Source organism: Panicum virgatum, chromosome 8N (assembly GCF_016808335.1).
Source record: "Panicum virgatum strain AP13 chromosome 8N, P.virgatum_v5, whole genome shotgun sequence".
NCBI classification, from domain to species: Eukaryota; Viridiplantae; Streptophyta; class Magnoliopsida; order Poales; family Poaceae; genus Panicum; species Panicum virgatum.
The window spans coordinates 14110031-14126347 of record NC_053152.1 but is presented as its reverse complement, the minus strand read 5'-3'; the positions used below and the strand labels follow the sequence as shown (position 1 = coordinate 14126347).

The following is a 16317-nucleotide window of genomic DNA, read 5'->3' as shown; positions in this document are numbered from 1 at the left end:
AAATAGCAAAATACATCAAAAAAAAATTGTACCATAAGACTAATGTGACATGTACAAATTGAAAAAATCAAATCCACATTTCAATGTATTAATAGTTAAAAGTGTAAAAAAAACTCAATGTATAGCTAACCACACACTACTAAATGAAAATGTTGAAGATGTTATGAATAGCACTTGTATTCAATATGAGGGATCTAGACTCGAATATATACATGTACAGGCATTAAAAAATATGCACAAAACTTCTTATACAATGGAGAAACTACAAAGGGTACATATACATCTAACCCCCCCCCTCAAACTCAAGGTGGATCAATGACACTGAGTTTGTAGAGATAGAACCTGTGCTGCACTCTTGTCTGTGCCTTAGTGAAAAAGTCTGCCAACTAAAGTTCTGAAGGCAGATACCGAAGAGTAATAACATCATTCTGTACCTGTGCTCCTGTATATGAAGCATCAACACCAATATGCTTAGTGAGCTCATGCTTCACCGGATCACAAGCAATGCTAATAGCACCTGTACTGTCAGACAAAAGAGGAGTCGGCCTAGAAACAGAAACACGAAAATCCTCAAGCAACCACCGCAGCCAAGTAACCTCTGATGTCACAAGAGCCATAGGTCGCAACTCAGCCTCTGGACTCAAACTAGAAACTGCTATCTGCTTCTTAGTCTTCCAAGCAATGAGAAAACCACCAAGAAAAACACAATAAGCAGAAAAAGATCTACGATCAGAGGAATCACTAGTCCAAGTAGCATCAAAATATGCATGAAGTTGTAAAGAGCTGGAGTGTGGAAAGAACAAGCGACGAGACATGATCCCACAAAGATAATGCAGAACACGAAGAAGATGATTATAGTGGATCTGAGTAGGAGCTGAAACAAACTGACTCGGGATATGGACAACATATGAGATGTCATGACGAGTAACTCCAAGATAAACAAGACTCCCAATAATATGGCAATAACGAGTCGGATCTGAAAGAGGCTCCCCATCAGTGGCACAAAGATGAACATTAAGTCCCATGGGAGTGTCTACAGTATGGTGGTTAGTGAGAGAAGCGCGATCAAGAAGATCCTTAATGTACTTTTCTTGGGACAGATAGAAACCCTCATTGTGGAAGAAACCTCAATCCCAAGAAAGTAATGAAGAGGACCTAGATCAGACATAAGAAACTGCTCACTGAGACGTGCCTTCACAAAGGCAATATACTGAGAGTCATCTCCAATAATGATCATGTCATCAACATAAAGAAGAAGAGTCCGACCATGAGAGGATGTGTGAACGAAGAGCGCAGGATCATGAGTACTGGCAGAAAAGCCAGCAGCAGTGACCACAGAAGCAAAACGTAGGAACCAGCCACGAGGAGCTTGCTTGAGGCCATAAAGCGAGCGGCAACATTCTGAGCATGAGCACCAGGACAATCTCAAGCAAATGACGATGCTTACGTTCAGTGACAACATTCTGAGCATGAGCACCAGGACAAAGAGAATTGGGCAAGAGTGCCTTGTTCAGAAAGGAACTGACGAAGGGCTTCAGATAAATACTCCCCAGCAGAATCAGCATGAAAGACCCTAATAGAGGTATCAAACTGAGTACGGATCATAGTGGCAAAATTTAGATAGACAAAGCCTTACTACATTTTTTCTTAAAATAAACACATGTGTGGCGAGAAAAATCATCTACAAAAAATAATATAATATCGATGGCCTCCTTTCAAAACGAAGGGAGCCGGACCCCATACATCAGAATGAACAAGATCAAACGGATGTTTCGACACCGACTCACTAGAATATTAAGGAAGCTGGAGCTGTTTTCCTGGACGACAACCCTGACACTGTTCTAGGGATACATCACTAGAGACTGACCCTAAAAGACCACGACGAATGAGCGTAGACAGACGCGAGCCACAGAGATGTCCCAAACGTTGGTGCCACTAAGCAAATGACGATGTGGATGACGTGGACGCAGCAGAACCAACAGGACTGTCAGAAGCAGCAGAAGGAAGACGAAGCCAGTCAAGCTCCCAAAGACGCTGAGAATCACGTCGACGAGGGCCAGTACCAACCAAGAAACCCGTGATGTGATCCTGAATACAACAAGAGTCAGAATCAAGAATCACATGACAACCATGATCAGTGAGCTGGCCAGCAGAGATAAGCTTCATGGTTAGTTTGGGAACACAAGAAACAGCAGGCACACGAGACAAAAGAGTTCCCTGCCCTGCAACAGAGAGAGACGATCCATCCGCAGTTTGAACAGTGATAGGAAGAGATGGTGGACTAATGGAAGAAAGACAAGTACGATCAGGATACATATGTTCTTCAATTGCAGTTTTGGTAAAGCTTGCTGGGGCAAAATTGGCATGCAATGGTATCACAACCTCCCTTTCTTCAGAATGACGAAGACAGCTCAAGGATTAAACAATAACAGTTTCTTCATGTAGATCTTTATTATAGCTTGATGGAATATCTGGAAACATAGGAATGCATTGATATTTGAGGGCATCAGACCATCCATTAACTCCTGGACCTTCCACTTCGTTGAGGAGGCCAAGCTGCAATCTCACAGACTAAAAGATAGCAGGAGACAAAGAAAGAAATGAAGAAGATCAAACAAATTAATAGGCAAAGTTGTTCAGCCACTCAACTACTAGATACCTACAGACACTTTGGATCTTTGTCCAAGAATTACTTGTGGTATGAGGGGAAAAATGCGACCTCCCTTCTGGAAGTAACATGTGAAATTATTTGCTCCCTGAATATAATATTCTGGGTGCATGATAAGCCAATTTTTTTCTAAAATAGCTATAAAAACAAAATGGATTCGCACAAACTGCATAAACTATGTTATTCATTTAGACTACAGAAAGCACATATATTATATGTTATTTATGTGATGCACAATGCAGTCCAACAAGAAAACTGTTCTTCTTTCTTCCTCCACACATTGGTTAGTGTGCTTGGAGAGTAGCTCTTTGATGAATTGTATGTCTCAATTGTAAAAATTCCAGGTATCTTATCGTAATTGATGGCATGGTGTCAGATCAATGGAATATTATAAAGTGTGCCTTCCCTCGGGATGTTAGCAGTAGAATAGTGGTGACAACAAAAATCCAGTCAGTAGCTAATACCTGCAGCTCTGCCACCGATTACATACACAAAATGATAAGACTTGATGAGAAACATTCAAAGAAATTGTTCCTGAAAAATGCTTGCCCAGAGGAATATTCAGATTACTTGCAGCCGGATTCAACAGCAATTTTAAAGAAATGTGATGGTCAACCACTTGCTCTGACTGCCGTTGGCCATTTTTTATGCGAAAAAAGATCCAGCCGACAGGATGTGACTGTCAAGATGTGTGCAGCCAGGTATTGTGACCTGCAATGCGGCGACGATACCTTGGATAGGATGCATCAGGTGTTAATTCATGACTTCGCCAGCCTTCCAAGCCATGCCCTCAAAGCTTGCTTTTATATTTTGCTATGTTCCCTAGTGATCATCCAGTCAAGGCGACAAGGCTAATGAGGCAATGGGTAGCTGAGGGATTTCCGCAGACCGCAGCCATCAAATTTATGCAGAGATCCGGCAGCTGAAAGTTTTGAGAAGCTCATTAACCAGAACATCATCCAACTCATTAATGTAAGCAACAACACCAAGGTGAAAACATGCAAAATTATGGCATGATGCACGAGTTCATTACGCTCAAGTCTATCTGTGAAAACTACATTACTTTGTTTGATGGATGGGATCTCCAACCTAAGCATGTCCGTCGTATTGCTCTCCATCATAACAGTATTACAGATAGAACCAGTTTCAACATTGATCTATCTCTTGTCCGCTCTCCGATAGTATTTGGGCAGGCAGGTAAAGATATGTTGAATTTCAACAAGTATCAACTTGTGAGAGTCTTGGATCTTGAAGACTGTACAGACTTGCAAAATGATCATCTCAGAGAAGTATGTAACCTATTGCTTCTTAAATATCTGAGCCTAGGGGGCAATGTTACCAGTCTTCCCAAAGAGATAAAACAATTGAAACTTTTGGAGACCCACGATCTAAGGAGAGCGAATGTGCATATCCTTCCAATAGAAGTTATTCAGCTGCCACATTTAATTCATCTTTTCGGAAAATTTAAGCTTCCAGATACAGCCATGCAAGATGAAGTGCAGAACTTTCTGGGCTCAGGAAAATGTAAGTTGCAGACACTAGCAGGATTTCTCGTAGATGGATGTGAAGGATTTGTGGAATTCATGAGTTATATGAAAAAATTACGTAAAGTCGAGATCTGGTGTCTGTCATCTGCAACTAGTAGTAATTATACAAGAGTACATTCATGATGAAAAGGATGCAAGCAATGACCCTCGTTCTTTGCCACTCCATTTTGATGGATGCTCTGAAGACTTTCTGAAAGAGTTGAAGGCTCCCTGTTATCTGAGGTTACTCCAAATTACAGGGCAGGTTACTGGAACTTCCTGGGTTTGTCATGGCACTACGCCGACTAAGGGAGTTGTGCCTTCAGTCAACTAAATTGACAGCTGATCTTCTCACAGCTTTGGCCAATTTGAAATATCTCCAGTACCTGAAGCTGATTGCGGATGAACTTGATGAGATCACCATTAAGGACAGGGCATTGCCAAGGCTGCTCTGCCTCTGTTTTGTGCTACAACGACCAACATTTCCGAATATTGAAGAAGGTGCTTTGCCATTTCTGGAATCACTTCAACTGTTCTGTAAAGATCTGGAAGGCATTTCCAATATCCAAATTAAATGTTTCAAAAGACTAAGGGAAATAACTCTTGATGGTGGAATCACCAATGGTAGAGTACAAAATTTGGTAAGGGCAGCAAAAGAACATCCCAACAGGCCAAAAGTTAGTTTGCTCAAAGCACCTGATCCAAGTCCAACTGAAGCTGTTCCTCGAGAAGATCCTGCTGCATCAAGGGCGACTGAAAATGGGACTGGCACACGGATGCTACCTACTGGACCAAATGCATCTTTAACCGACTTCTCCATAGATTCCATAAACTCCATTGCCTGAATATATATGACATGGATTCTGATCCTTGATGGAGCATCATCACAGTAAGTTACGCCTCCACTCTTTGCATCTCATCTTTTGGAGGTAAAATAACGAAAATGCTCTATGATTAGTAATGACCTTTTTTGTAGCAACATAAATTTCGTAACACAACACCGCAACTGCAACTGGAAATAAAACTCAAAGGAAAAACCGGAAAGTCCCCCCCCACCCACCCCACCCCTCGCGTCGCCCCCAGGGGCGGCTCGGGCGGACCGCCACCGCTTCTCCAGAGGAGCTCCCCGTCCCATCCATCCACCTCGCCGCCGTCGGAGCGCGCCGCCAGAAGTCCGTGTGGGCACAGGGGCGGCGGTGGCAAGGCCTCCATCCACTCATCCCCCCCCCCCTCCCCGAGCTGGCCCTCCCCCAAGCTTAAGGTCGCCATGGCTGGACGCTCCACGCGTGGGACGGGTCTGCGAGTCGCCGGAGGGCAGATCCGGCCCCTCCTCGGTCGGATCTAGGGATGGCGGCGCCCCCCTCCCCGAGTTGCCCTCCCACAAGCTCAAGGTCACCATGGCGGGCAGATCCGGCTCCTCCTCAGCCAGATCTTGCGCCCCCCAGTGCCGGTGCCCAGGTGGGTGCGGGGCAGGGCTCCGGCGGGCCTGGTGTCTGGCCGGCCGCCCCATTCTGCTCCGCCAGTGGAGCCGGACCGGCAGATTGCCGTCGGTCAAATCTGGCCCCTTCCCGGCCACCAGCGGCGTGGTGGGGGCCCAGGGGGGTGCAGGAGCGGGGCTCTTGCGGCTCCCGTTTGCTCGGTCACCCCGCTCAGCTCCGTCAATGGAGCCGGTTTGGCGGGTCGCCAGCGACCAAATCCCCTCGAGCTTCTGCGCCCTCTGTGCTGACAGCGTTGTGCTCACCTACTAGGCCCGTGGTTGTGGGAGCACCGGGAGAAATCCCTGCCTAGCTTCGTGCCGGCCGGCAATGGCGACACTTGTAGTGCCACATTCCTCGTTGGAGGCTTTGTCGCAGCGCTCCCCTACCCTACCTGTAGGTCTGATGGTGCCGGTGGACGTGGGAAATCGCCAAGGAAATCCTATGGCCGGCATTGTTGCTGATTGATCCTCCTTCTTGGAGGCGGCGTTGATTTTTCCTCCCACCCAAGTGTTGTTGCTGATTGCTCCTCCTTCTTGGAGGCGGCGTTGATTTTTCCTCCCACCCAAGTGTTGTTGCTGATTGCTCCTCCATGAAGCCGGTGCGCTCGTTCTCTTTTCCCCGGTGTCGGTTCTGGTGCAAGGCCGATAGAAGCTGTGGATTTCCATTTGGCGCCTCTGCTCCGTCGACGCTCTTCCTACTAGTGGTGCCATCAAATATTATGCCGGGTTGGTGTTTCCACTCTGCCACCATTCCCCTGTGAGGTTTCCTCCCCTTGCACGGCGTTGGATGGTGGTACGTGGGAGCCCGGATGTGCTTTCAAAGATGGCTCCATCAGCGTCGAAGGGGAGATCGTTGTTTTCGGTGAGCCTTGGTTTGCACCCCTCCCACCACCCCTTCTCCGTTGGCCTGACCCTCAGATGGATGGTGACAACGGAGCGGCGTAGCTACGAGAGGTGGTGTGGAGGTGCAATGGTTGCGGTGTATGCGACGAGTATGCTGTTCGGTGGTGGCTCCAATCGATGCTCAGTGGTCGTCTCTCTAGCTGGTATCCTGGTTTTCTCTTGATCTGTATAAGTTATCCTCCCTGATTTAGGTGTTTGTTGTATTGGGCTGTTGTAAAATTGCTGAATCTCAAATGCTGTAGCATTTTGGCTTGCCTAAAAGGCCATCAATGGAATTCAGGTGGGGATCCCCCTCATTAAAAAAAAGAAATAAAACTCAAAAGACATGAGAAACAAAATTGTGTTTTGCTTATCGAGTACCACTACAACTTGTGTTTCCATTGTACTTCTATCCAAAGATGAGACGCGATGGTGTTGTGATGGGCATTTTGGTTTTGCAGTATACAGTGAAGCTAAGTCGTTTGTGAATCCTCATCGGTGAGTCACCACTTTGTTTCACCCGGACTACAATGATGATGATTTTTTCGAACAATATGGGGGCGGGCGGGCGGGGGGGGGGGGGGGGGGGATCCCCACCTACCTTTGATTGATCGAGAACTTAAGCATTTTACAAGTTACAAGTTAGTCCTTGGCATACCAAGGCGAGAGTACAGAGGCCCACGCGAGGGGCGCGGGGGTGACATGGGGAAGAAATCAAAGGAGGGATGAGAGCCAAACTCTCCAAGCTCGGAGCTCGGCCTGGGAGGAGCGAAACCTACCGTGCCATTTGTCGATGTCTGCAATCACACGATAGATGATGTCGGCGGGGTCGGAGTCACGGTGGTCGAAGATTTTTGCATTGCGCGCTTTCCATATGTGCCAGAGGAGAAGGATTACAACATCAAGCGGACGCTGTCTGGCAGGTGCGGCGCGAGGAAGATCGCCCAGGGGTGGTGCAAGTCGAGCACGCTCGTGTTACAGCCAAGGAGCACCCAGACAGCATGAGCGTGCGGACATGCTGCAAGAATGTGTTCATCAGTTTCGAGAGTATGACGGCAGTATTCGCAGTAGGATTCAGAGAGAGGGCGGATACAATGATGATGATTGTATTCCCATATGGATAAAATAGGAGGGTCGTACTCGTACCTGGAGATGTGGAACAAGTTTCAGCTCATCAGTGCTCCTTCTAAAATCAAATTAGCTTTTCCTTTGTTGATCATATGAACTCTGTATTATCACGCCCTCTTACTCAAACTCCACCCCTTTACTATCCTACCATTTCGTCGTCTCCAAATTCAGAGTTCCAGCTCTACAAATACAATATGTATCTGCAAGTGTAGCATCATGTGTTTCAGAATTACAGCATACTCCCACCATATCTTTTTACATGTCGTTAGGACATAAAATTTTAGTTTATTTTAGTACAATTATTTGGTCTGAAACGTCATATAAAAAGATATGGAGGTAGTATAACATAATGTTGGGCAATGCTTTGGGATGTATTGTTGTTTACCAGGGGAAACAGGTGCTTCACAACGAGATTTCCTTTCGGTTGATTTGGGGGATGGGTTCTCATTTCCACACAGTGTTTGCTTCGAACCACGCAAGAGGAACATAAACACTCCCGGAGAGATTCGAGGGGGGTGAACACCTAAGTTCGGAAGGAAATCGAGCTTCACCGGAGGGAGCCGGGAGGTAGGTACGCCGGCGACTTCGCGCTCTTCGACCGTAGGGTCAGCGGCTCGGCGGCGGGGGCCATCATCGGGACAAGGGAGTGGCCACGCTGCGGTGTGTGGGATCGCGTCGGGCCGGGGAGGAGAAGCCCAAGATGCTCTGTTTGGTTCTTATCAGAAAGAAGAAAAAAAGTGCTATTTGGTTGGGGCATTTTTTTTTCCTGCCGATGATATCCTCAGTTACAGGATCATGAGTCACTGCAGAAAAATGGCACGGATTGCTGGCTTCAACCGTGTTCTATTGTTGTTATGAAACAGAGCATCTGCATCGTACTGCTTAGGTAGTCAGATACGGCAGCGTGTCCGGGTACTGTGGTGGCAGCAATTGCTGCACTTGAACGCCCTGTTCGGCTAGCTGGTGGCTGGGCTGATTTGGTGTGAGAGGAAAATACTGCTGGATGGCTGGTGGCTGGGCTGATCTAGCGTGAGAGAAAAACACTGTTCTAGCTGGCAGAACCAGCCAGCCGAACAAGGCGAATTCCATTTGGAGGCAAAGGAAGGTGTAGCAATGGCGCTCGAAGATGACTCCCCCCCCCCCCCCCCCCGCACCACACCAGGAAATCAAACAAAGAAAAACTGATTACAAAACGACTTTGGCAAGACTGCATTCTATAGGTTCCTTCAGGATGCAAAATGCACAATTACACCAAAAATACACTTGCATCATACATGACATAAGTTTGCGGTCAGCGAAAAAGATCCTCAACTTGATATTACTATTGATGTACAAAACATGTTGGTTCTAGTAGCGTGGAGCAATTGTAAAGTAGTTCCCAGAGATCTACAACAAAACATATTGATTTTGTCTGATATCAACATGGTGTGTGGCAGATCAAGCATCTTATTCCAATAAGCTAGACCATGTTATGCAGCTTTCCCTACATATAAAGAGGACACCGCGTATCCAATATTTTGCACCATGCCACCATCCTAATTAATGATCTCCCTTTCACATGAATTGTCATACTTTTTGGTCTGTCAGACCTGATATAATGCGGGAATCTACACTATGTCCAAAAATATATCAAAAGACATGTAGATGCAAATTTGATTATAACATTATTTGAAAGAGAAGTCAAGTGAAAAAGGGGAATGTTATTGAACGAGAAAAACACAGACAGGGGTCTATTGGAGGAATGAAGCCAACGTTTCAAGACTAGTTGTGTTACAGTACCCAAGTACAATCCTGATATAAATGTAGCAGTGTCAACAATTAATGACTTATATTCGAAGAAAAAGGGATTAAAAGCTTAACAAACGTAGTTATGCGCACACACACCTTACAAGCATACTAAAGGCAACCATCATTACCTCCTAGATGCGAATATCTGGAACATGTGGCATCTTCTGGTGCATTCCATTCTTGCACCATTGACTTCTGAAGTCGCTATGCAGGTTCAGCAGCCAGAGCTTCCTCAGGGACAGTAGGGATTCAATGCCTTGAGGGACCTTATTCAGTTGCGCCAGTGACATGATGTACAATCCTTCGATGCATGGAAGAGCGCCATCTCCAATCTCGAGCTGCTTGACATCAGGCATTCGCTTCAAGACAAGGGTCTTCAGGTGTGGAAAGCACTTTGCAGAAAGAACCAAAGTGTTTGCACTCTTTACCCTGTTAAGACTCAAATAGGTGAGGTTTGGCACGTGTGGAGCAAGCACCTCCAATGGATCTTCTCCAAGCTGACACCAGCTTAGTGCTAGATATTTGAGATGTTCCCCATGGTTACGAAATATTGGATACTCCAATGTCCCAGCAGCCCACTGCCCCCTTACAATTAGCCTGTGGAGATTTGTGGAAATCGGATCAAGGGCTTGGAGGCAAAGTGTCTCATTCACATCTCTTGCAGAGATAAGCAGGCTGGAAAGAAGTGGCATCGTCGACAGGGTCGCAAAAAGGTTTGCACAATCAGCAGCAGTTATACTGTCGATCCATATGCTTCTAAGCTGCATCAATTTCTTTAGCTGCTCAGCCAAGTCTTTGCTTGCTTGCACTGTCTCAAGAGTCTGTAGTTCTTCCAAATTCAACAGCCCTTTAGGTGCTTCCACTCCGATGAAATATCTGAATTCTGACTGCTTCTCATCAGCAAATCTGTCAGCCAAAAGGTGCTGCAGCTTCTTGATCTTAACAATGCCTCGAGGAAGCTTCTCTATCTGGGTCTGCTTGATGTCCAGAGTGTGGAGGTTAGAAAGCTTCTCAATGGATTCTGGGAGTGACTTGACATTGGTGCGTCTTAACCCGATATACCGTAGATTAAAGAGATTCCCTACAAATGCTGGCACCTCATTGATATCAGAATCTTGCAGCTCTAGAACAGTCAAGTGGCTCGATTCAGTCAAAATTGAGGATAACATGGTAGAGGATGAAATCATTCCATGAGCCACAAGGGTCCGAAGACGTGGATATTTTACTTTGAGTGGAGTGTTGGCTTTCCATCCACATAATGACAAGCGGCGAACATCTTTATCCATCTGTATCATTTCACCATAATCATTTGCAGAACCAAACTTTTCTTCTTTGGCAACAGAAAGTGCCAATTCTCGCATAATATCATGCATCTTACAGGTGTTGACCCTGCCGAGCTCATCATACTCAAAAGCTTCTAGCATATTACGGTGGATCAATTCCATGAGATTTCCCTCAGCCACATCCTCTGGTGTGTTCTTTCCTTTGCCAAGAACAAAAGCCTTCTGCAACCCACATCCGCACAAGGCTTTCCCGTGACATGGCGTAGTCTTCAGGAAACAAGCTGCAGTATAAGAAGCAGTTCCTAAGGTCTCCTGACAGGTCATGGTAGCTTAAATTTAAAATTGCTCGGACATGATCACTTTTTGATAACTCACTCTGAAGCTGATTGTATGTATGTTTCCATGTTTCTATTTGTGGTCTTGATGACAACAAGCTGCCTATAGTAACAATTGCTAGAGGAAGGCCATGACACCTATCCACTATAGAAGTGGCCATTTCCTTGAACTCCATGGGGCACTCATGGCCCTTCTTGTTGTAAAAAGCCCTTCTGCAGAAGAGTTCAAATGCATCATGTCTAGCCAATGGTTGAAGTTCCAGGTGACGGTTGGAAGAAGCAAGAGCTCCAACATGGTCCTTCCGTGTCGTAATAACAATTCTACTTGCTTGAAGATTCTGAAAAGCATCATGTATTTGGAAGTATACCTGTTGCTCCCAGACATCATCTAATACAATCAAACATTTTCTATGTTGGAGTTGTTTCTTTATTTCTTCTTTCAAGTCATGCACATCCATTTTGTCAATCCCTGTTGGTGTTGGTGGTCCCACTGTACCGATCTTCCTAAGTAGATTCCTCAACAGAGCATCCACAGAATAGATCTGTGACACAACAATCCACGCATGTGCAGGGAAGTTGACCTTTTCACGTTCATAAACATTTGTGACCAGAGTAGATTTTCCCAACCCACCCATACCAGAAATTGTTATCACGGAACTGTTTGGTTCTTCAGAATACAACCATCCAGTCAGCCATCTCTTGTTTTCCTCAATTCCCACTAGGTCTTCATCTTTGACAAATTCCGGAAACCAACCTTGGGACCGCTGCCTTTCCATCTCCACCAATTGGTTAGGAACAAGCTGGGCGTGTTGCAACCACTGATCTTTCATCTTTATAACTTGCTGAATCTCCTTCTTGATCTCACAAACCTCATCTGCAATTGAACTGAAAACACTGACATAATGGGTTCCCTTGATGAAGAACTTCTTCAGGAACCCTTCTTCTTCCATTTGAAGAGCATGATATGAATATCTGTCCATCACATCCTCAACATGGTAAGCCACATTACGGACCTCCCCAATCCAACTCTTGACAACTTCGTCTGTGAGGTAGACTGTGCCAATCTGCCATATCAGATTGCTCATGATCTTAAGTTGCATCCCTATCTGCTTGATCTTCCCCGGCAGTTCCTTCAGATTATTAACTTTTTCAGACAACTTATTTACAATGGCTGTAGAGGCTTCATCTGCCAAAACAGAACCAATCTTTGTGACAGCAAGGAGTACTGCTTCTGCCATTTGAGCTGAAACAACAAAGACAAAGTGTTAGCAGAGGGGGTTTGGCAGGCCCTTTTGGCCTTGGGTCTATTGCTGCACATGCTGTGTGTGTCCCATAAGGGGTAGGATAGTTGATTAGGTACTGACTGTATTAGACAAAGACTCCCAATTGGTTCTGTTTCAATAAGCCATATCCTAGGATTCCTTGCCTATATATGTACCTGTGCTTTGCACCTCATTAATCAATTTATTATCCCGAGCCATATATGCTTTCACAAAACATATTACATTTCCAGAGAAACAATTTAAGTGCATTTACCTCCTTTGATCCCCTCTCATTCTATGTTGCTTCCATTTTGAGAGAGATTTTGCCTCATTAAACTTCCTAAACAGGACTCTGACGGAACTAGGAAATTAAAAGAGGAGTTTGTCTTATGTTTTTTAAGAGGTAGGGTTGACTCTAAATCATATTTTTGCAAGTTTATATGGAAGTATGAAGCACCACTCCCCCAACAAAAAAATAAAATTTCACACAAGTGACCTGCAATAAAGAAAACAGAGGAAGATGAGAAAACAGCGATGAGCATCTAGGCTGGAGAAAGCTCTATTTGTTACCCACAATGTTTTCAATGACATCGAAGTAAGATTTTTTTTTTTTTGGTTTGTTCTTTTCAGGAGGCTAAACCAGCCTGGGAACAATGTAAAGACTACCCCCTGGAGCATGTACTGCTCGAGGGCAGCACTCCTCAAAGTGGTTACCCCCTGGAGCATATACTACTCGAGGGCAGCACTCCTCAAAGTGGTTACCCCCGGAACAAACACATTTAAACCATCAGCTAGTAATCAAGACACAAAATCTGAAAGTACAGCAGTGGGATTGTTCGGAAAAATTGTTCCAATTGTCCATCAGATGTGTCGCATCTGAATCTACATTCCGCCAAAGAACAAGGCTATTGATCGAAAACTAAACACGAAGCAGTTAGCTGTCGCGTTTCCTGTAACCAACCAATGCTCACCTCCTGGAGGCTTGTGCAGAGCGAGACGGCGCCCCGCCGCCAAAGCGAACTACCAGTGCGTCCAAACCTGCAGCATTGAAGAAGAGCAGATGAGGATGCAAATAACAAGCCATCTCCGCTATCGTCACCGGTGTGCCTAGCTACGCGCGTGCCACCGCCGCGCACGACCGTGCCGGTGCGCTGCCGTAGCCCATCCATCTGGCTGGCGCATTCCGTCGAGCACGTCGCGCGCGCTTTGGATGCTGGGAGGGAGTAGGGACAGGCAGTCGGGTGGAAGGAGTGGAGTTGACCAGATGGGAGATAATTCCGTGGGCCAACCAAGAACCTGACCCGGCCCACTAAGGGCCTGCAAAGCGCCGGCTGACCATCAGGCAGCACAGGCTAGCAGCTCAGAGCATGACTGCATAAGTGTCACTGCGGCCAAACGTTGAGTGCTATTCACCGCTTGAGTTAAAGTTTTACCAAATCTGACAAAAACGATAAAAAATTCTTGGGTTTATTCCTACGATAAAAATTGAAGTTGCAGGTGGGATATTGAGCTGGTGTCTGGTGATGGCATCCTCATCCATCAAGGAATTATGTTCAGCTGTTTGAGCACTGGGGTCTTATGGCCTGATTGGTTGCCTGCAAGTTGCTGAACCAGGCTCTGGGGATGCAGCGAGTGGCTGTTTGGTTGCGTGCATCTGCTATCGGGCCAGGCTCTCCGCGTGCAAACGAAACGCTCCTCCGCAGCGCCAGGCTTTGACGAAACGTGAGAATCGGCTGTTTCTGCCAGGCTTGGCTCGCACGATCGTGGCGAGCGCATGAGCGTGTATAAAAGTTGCATCGGTGCCTGCTCGTTCAGACAACCAATCACTGTCTCTGTTTGGCCTGGCTGGATTAGTCCTATCAACCAAACGTCATCGTTTTGCATGCGCCGAACCTGGCCAGCCATGGCCTGGCTCTCTCGTACGAGCCGGTTCGACCTCTTAGTTGTTCGACCTTTGGGACGCCGACTCATGGGGATGGCGGGCAAGATTAGAGTATCCCTTACCCATGGTAATAGAGGAGGAGAAACCCATGGTAATAGAGGAGGAGAAAGGAGGAGAGGAATGAACCGTGATGAATCCAAGATCTACAGATGCAGTACAACTCTACACTAAGACTGACAACGGTGACGCTAGGTCCCTAAGACGGCTAATCATTTGAGATGGGGTATGCATGTATGATGCTTAAGCTTCATGAGTTGCAGGCCTGCAGTCAAGAACATGCATGTATACGCACCTGTTGATCGAATTGAAGGGCGAGGTCTGTCTGCCTTGGAGGAGCTCACTGGTGAGGGTCTGAGGGAGGAGGACAAGGGAAGGACCAACACTTAAAAGATGCGAGAGATCCATACAAGCCAATACCTACACTAGAATCTTGCTTTTTTTTTTCTTTGTCGTTTCTTGGTTAAGTGTTTCCACAATTATGCACCCAACACCCGCATTATCGGATTAAAAATTCTGAATTGTTTAGAAAAACTTGGCAAAGTCTGCGGCCCAAACCAACCGGTGATGGTCCAGTCGCCGTTGCCACGTTCTCCCACTAGGAGCTGATGTCATTCGACACCTTGTGGTTGGGGCCCGGTCCTCGCTCACCAGCTGTCGCCTTCATCAACAACTACTGATTAGGATGTGCTTGCTAGTTGAAAGACAAATTGTTTGTTCTTATCCCTGCTTTGAGAAATGAAAAATGAGTTAGATGTTTGCGAGAAATTAATTTAGGCCCTGCCCGGGACGTGGAAAGTTTTCTGAATCAATTGAAATGTTCCATACGTCTCTAGCTAGGTTTGCGACATTGTGTGGACACCATGTCATGTGAGTGCAACAACATACGTTTGTAGTGAGTGGCGGACCAGGTTGTGATGGAGCCTGGGCCAATACAAGGCACCCATTTCTTCTCAGCTCAGGCACAACAGACAAACGACAGATTTAACGGCTAGCATCTCGTGACTGCTGCCTCGGAGCCAGCGCCGATGCCCAGGGTCGCTGGGCCCTGGGTCCGCCTCTGTTTGTAGTGGTATGTGTACTTATACAACTTGTTATCACGCAATAAAAAGTTTCACAAAAATTGATGCATGTAGTTCATCAAAACCCACTGAATCAACTAGATGCACATTTTTCATTATTTGATTGTTCATTTTGTACATTGACTGTAGAAAAGTGAACTAGCTAGTGTGCCTATTGATATCCATGCATGGAACTAACTGCATCCTTAGTGCCCGGACAAGGGATGATGCCATACAACAATCCAAGGGGGGGCGCAGGTGAAGTGGGAGGGAGGATTTCACTGCTAGAAAATCCCTCATTTGTACCGGGCGGAAAACCCCGGTTTGTACCGGTCACTCGCCCGGAACCGCCTGGCCGGTACTAAGTGCGCCGTCACTTAGTACCGGTCAGGTCGCCCGGTACTAAAGGTGCATTTTAGTACCGGTCGGTAACACTGACCGGTACTAAAGTATATGCCACGCAGGCGCAGCAGGTGGAGCCATTTAGTACCGGTCGGTGATACCGACCGGTACTAAATATTTTTTTTATTTTGTGTTTTTTTTATTTTTTGGGTTTCAACTAATTCGTATTCGTATACATTTGTGTATTCATATTTGTGTATGTCTATGTATTTGTATTCTTGTACGTCTGCGTATTCGTATATATTCGTATATATTCGTATCTAGCATACAAGAGAATACATTTATTATAATTACATACACTAAGTTGTCATGCACATAAGTTTTGTTCGACAAATTTGTACAAGATACTAAGTGACAGCCGCCTCATCATCGCTGATGTCCTTAATCGAATCCACTCGACCGACACTTATCTTAGGATCCGCATAAAATTCTCCATTTGAGTTTATGACCTCATCTAGGAGGAATCCACAGATTGATTCTTGAATTGCTTTGATTCTTTCCGGTTGGATGAGCTCCTCCGCCATATTAGTAATCTGTCAAGTGCAAACACCAATATTTTCAATTAA

The 16317-nt window shown here is 45.9% G+C and overlaps 2 pseudogenes; one reads left to right on the top strand and one right to left on the bottom strand.

Moving 5' to 3' along the window:
- The first annotated feature begins 3016 nt into the window (after positions 1-3016).
- Positions 3017-5039, top strand: LOC120684812 (annotated as a pseudogene).
- A 3938-nt stretch (positions 5040-8977) lies between these two features.
- On the bottom strand, positions 8978-14730 carry LOC120685757 (annotated as a pseudogene).
- Between the last annotated feature and the right edge of the window lie 1587 nt (positions 14731-16317).